Below are 5347 nucleotides of genomic sequence, written 5' to 3'. Positions count from 1 at the left end.
TAATAATCTTTTATCCCATGTCACATTTTAAGTCAGCAAAAAATGCTATTTTCCATCACTATGCTGTTTTTGAAATTCAGTGGTGGGCACAGATCCCCTAAAGCACTAATAGGGGAAACAATTTCCTGATTTGTGCTTTAGGGCTTTTGCTCATTTTAAAAATTATTAGTGGATTATCACTTGCTAAATTTATAGACTAAATTTAGAAGCACTAACTGAGGTCTATAAATGTTATTGATAACATTAATGTTAACAGCTGAGGGTTAAAGCATCACACAGTTTGTTCATATGTGTCACTATCCACCAGGTGACAATATATTAACAATATACCGTATGAACTCAAATACAGCTGAATATCAGTGATAAGTCTTAAGAGAGCAACATGGTAAGATGTGATTCATGTTGTCTGTTGAAGAGTGTTCATGAGTTGACTGGCTTATTTTAGTGCTTTAGAATTAGCTTTTGCTAAAACTTTCTGTTTTAGATTAGTGCTGCCCACCACGGTTGAAATTCTTTTCCAAGACCTTTGCTTAACCTCCTCATGGAGTCATGGATGTTTGGATAAAGACTGTGAATTTGCGTCAAGATAATTGCTAATAAAATCACCAAAGCTAAAAGAAGATAACTGAGGGAATCTTGAATTTATGGGGGGTTTTTTTGTTCACCAACAGACTAAAGGCACAGCTGGATGCTAATTCATTTTGCTAGTGTATGTGTGTAACCCTAACCCTAAAATTCAATCAGTCTCACATAAATTTCTCCACAATTGTCTATAATTCAGTCACTTTTCAAATATTTTACTAAAGTTTGATGTGCTTGTATCAGAGCATCATTCACAACACATGCAGTGAGATCTTACATGAGATTCCACATAACCTTGTTTACAAGTTTGGACCACTGCAGTTGTTAATTTGTCCTTTCTCATCATYAGATGATCATAATTTAGGTCTTTGCATGAATAGTAAGAGTGGACATGCAGCCATGTAAAATGGCTGTGTGTGTTAAAACACAAATCTTTTGTTGCAAGTGTTTGTTTGTCAGTGTCTCCATAATGGCTGAGATGTAACAATTTTTTTGTTGCCTTAAGTCAGTCGTATGTCTGTTTTGATTTGGGTTGACTCCAAAGTAGCTGTGTGTAAAAACCAAGATGAGTTTAATGTTTTATTAGAGCTTTTCAAAAGAGTTTCAGGAAATTAAATCAGGGAATTAATTTCTCCTTATTACTGCCACCCTCAGACGCACATTTCTTTTCTCCACTGTATCATTATGAAAAACACCCACAGCCTTGTTAGGATTTGTCACAACACTCTATAAACCTCCACCCCCTCTTCCTCCTTTATTTCATTAAASCCCTGACAAAACTGCAGCCTCCTGTCTTCGTCTCCTCCTCATCTTTTGTCTCCTTCCCTCTTGAGTTCCTCTCTGGAGGCAGGCGCTGCCCACCCACCCCCTGAGCTAAGTCCATCTGTCAGCCTCAGCTGGGAGCAGATGTTTGCTTTCGTCTTCTTTGACTAAAGGTGTGGACCCTCTCAGCCCACTGGTGGAGAATTAACCTGTGCCCAATAAAAGAGTCGGCAGCAGCACTGTACAGACAAGGAGAACATCAAACACCATTAATCACTCATTTATCATTCTGTAGAAACTCAGATTATCAGAAACGGGTCGTGTGGAGTCTTGAACCGTTTGAGGAGTTTCAGTCAGGGTTTAGAGCTCATAAAGCACAGAAACATCACTGGTGAAAGTTACTGATGGCCTCAGACAGAGGACTTGTGCCAGTACTTGTTCTGTTGGATCTCAGTGCTGCAARTGATACAACCGATCACAATTTTCTGTTACAGAGGCTTGAATGTGATATTGGTATCTAATCTTGTTTCTGTCTTATCTGATAGATTCCAGTTTATTCTTGTTATTCATWTTCTTGAATTATTCGTGGAGTTTCTCAGGGTTCAGTGCTGGTAATGAAACTCTTTACTTATGTTGGAATTTGGGCTTTTGTTAATAATGTTTTGTGTTAATTATTAGGTTTATTTTTCTTTTTTTGATCGTTATGTTTATTTCCTGTATTTGGCACTTTGTTCTGTTGCTCTGTGTTTCTTCTGTGCCAAGTCATTCCCTTGGTTTCTTACTCCTCAGTGCTGCCATGCCTGTTTCACAGGTCAGGCCATGTCTCCCACCTGCTCATAGACCCCAGRCCACTTGTTCTCACATCAGTCAAGCAATTAAGCATTACATAGCTTTCTCCTTGTGCCCATCCTCAGTTCTACTGCCACATCAGTCTTTGTTTTGTTTTATATTAAAGTTTTATTTTTCTTTCTGTTTTGTTACTGATTTGTATTTATCCATAAACCCTGGATGATTCACTCAGATAAAGCAGAAGTTGTGRTTTTTTTTAAACCTGAGAATCTTCACTTAGCAGCTTTTCACACAATGAATGGTATTAATTTTCTCTCTGGTACTAATGTTACCAACCTGGTAACGTTAACGTCACCTGCTGTGATTTTTAACCACTGCATAACCGCTTCCCTCCACTTGCGCAACATCTTGTTCCAAAACGATGCAGAAAAACTGGTTACAACTTCTCTTCTGGACTTTAATTCTTTATTAACAGGATGTCTGAAAAACCAGAAAAACTGCCAGAGTTTTGACAAGAGTTAGGATGAGAGATTTCTTCAGTTTGATATTCTCTCCATTGGTTCCCTGTCAAATTTTAAATACAACTTTAAATTTTTTTACTGTCAACAACCAGTCAGTTGAAAACATGCTTTTGATGATTACTTTCTGAAAGTRAAAAGAAAAAAACTGCTGTGTTAATGGATGAATTTTGGTCAAACGGTTTGTGCTTTCAATTTTTTTTGAACAGCACACATGATATGGATTAAATCCTCTATTCTCCTCAGCTTGAAGATGTGTGAGACGATGCAGTGTCACATTGCTCTTGTTAATTAAAAACTTTTGTATTAAAACTTAATATAAACACCATTTGCTGATCTGACTCGGTTGCTTTCAGATCTGTTTCATTTACACTGTAGCTTAGCAGTGGCCATCATAAAACAGTCGAGTGTAGGGTGAGTGATATTATAGTATAGATATTTAACTCCTGTTTTCAAACTCTGAATTACTCCCTAGGTTTCAGTGTCTGTTGGCGAAGGTTTGGTGGAAATAGGAGGAGTAAAAAAGTTTTGAGGTTTTATTTGGGGTGAAGTAACTTTCCCCCCATCTGTCTTTTGTTTCCTTTTTTTCAGATGTAGGTGTGGAGATGGGAGCAAGAGTTCTCTGCTTGTGTTTCTCCAGAGAAGTCCATTAAACTTCGTTTGCATTTGTAACCCCATCACATGGATACTTTAACATAGCCGGCCCCAACCTTTGCATCACAGACTGGTTTCATACACAAGTTTCCCGTGGACTGGTGGGGGAACYAAATTACCATTAATAAATGGCTGCTAAAATTTGCTGAAGGGACAGAAACCAGTTTGCTAAAGTAAAACAATCATAACAAAAGCTGCAAAGCTACTGAACAAAATATTAAAAGCCAACATTATAAATAAAAATATAAAATTAACAAAACAATATCTAACAGGTAAATTTAGCAAAGCAATAATAAAGTTAAAACCAGCACAGTTGTAGCTAAAAAACTAAATTCACCAAAATAGCCAATAGCTGAAGTTAGCAAATATTATCTAAAAACTACAAATGAAGTAAAAACACTGAGGTTTCTCAAAGATTTGAAGAGCTCCCAATGTGTTCTATAGAAAAAAAAGTTGTAAACAAAGTTAAACACTTCAAAACGTAGCCTAAATCTCTATTTACTCATTGGTTTACATTTCTATTACGGTCACAAACTTTGGGTAGCGACCGAAAAAAAAAAAAAAAAACAAGACTGTGGAAACAAGCAAAGCCATCAAAGTGAGTTTGGTCTGCAGACTGGACCCTCCCATGTGACAGGGTGAGAAGTTCAGTTTATCCAGGAGAAACGAGCCGCTGCTCCTCCACATCAAGAGGAGCCATTRGAGGTGGCTCTGGGGTCTGGTAGTGATGCCTCCTGGATGCCWCCCTAGGAGGTTTTCCAGGTATGTCCATCTGGGAGGACACCCCAATGAAGACTCAGGACARGCTGGAGAGAGACTCTCTTGAAGGGGCAATATTGTGTTTCTCAGGCATATATTTAAATACTATACCATAATAAAGTAACTATGTCACCTTTAGTTGTTACTAAAATGCTGTTTTTATGTTTAAATAGAAAATAAACCTATCTTATCATCACTTCCTCTTCTAAACATCTTGAAATTGGCCTCTGTCTCTTTAAGAACCACCTTCGCTTCTGTCCCACCCATTTCAGCGCCTGGGGGGTTCGCGTGCGCGCCATGATGCAGTTTACTTGGCATCTGAAAAACATTTCCTAAAAGGTATTTTGAATCTGAAAAGAGCTTCACTGAGTGAGAAGTGGTGGATCTCAGCAGACAGTTTAGGTTTCACTTTCAGTTTCACCCATTGTTACTGCCGAGAGCCTGCAGGATTCATGGGCGGGGTGTGTGAGGAAGGAAGGAAGGAAGGAAGGGAGGGAGGGAGGGCACCCTGCCCTGAGCACGCTCGGCTTAAAGACATGTCCCAGGGGCGTTTCTGGTCCCCACCTGTTGTTTTGCTCCTCAGCATGGCTGCCTAAAAACGCTGCAGGATTTCTCAAACATGCATGAATGAGTCAATGCAAGGCTTTGAGCATGTCTTTATATGAGAGTATAACATTATAACATGATATAAAACTCAAAAAAGTTTATTTTTTACAAGATATAGCCCCTTTAAAATCCTCTCAGAAGCGTTGCAAGAGGTGGCTGTGGAAAGAGAGGTCTGCGCCTTTCTGTTCAAGCTGTCCGACTCTGGAACAAGCAGCAGATGATGGATGGAAGTTTTTGCACAACAGCATCAAATGATCCATGAGTCATTTGTGACCCTGCTTTAACAGAATGAAAGGCGCTGCAGTGGACAGAGWTTATTCTTCAAAAAAAGAGGTTGACCCAACCTTTCTGTTTTCAGCAACACGTTTAGGGAAAATAATGCAGAAAAACCTTTTTGTTGGATAAAGTGATAAATTCTATTGAGGCCTGCAAGCCAGATAAGGCACGAGATTTAGAAATATGAATCTTTTAGCATTATAAATACAGATGTGAATGACAAATTTGACTTTTTAMGAAAAAATTTGAAATGAAAAGAATTCCCTGAAGGAATGCACACCGGCCGCTGCCTTTTAAACTAAGATCCTACGATGACAAGAGACAGAGTTGTGGTCAATTTGATCAAACCTTGTCAATGACCTGATGTCATTTACTATTAAGATTGTGTTTACGCTTAGAGT

The sequence above is a fragment of the Austrofundulus limnaeus genome, unplaced genomic scaffold, assembly GCF_001266775.1.
Source record: "Austrofundulus limnaeus strain Quisiro unplaced genomic scaffold, Austrofundulus_limnaeus-1.0 Scaffold181, whole genome shotgun sequence".
NCBI classification, from domain to species: Eukaryota; Metazoa; Chordata; class Actinopteri; order Cyprinodontiformes; family Rivulidae; genus Austrofundulus; species Austrofundulus limnaeus.
The sequence above is the reverse complement of the archived record's forward strand: the minus strand, read 5'-3'. Positions refer to the sequence as shown.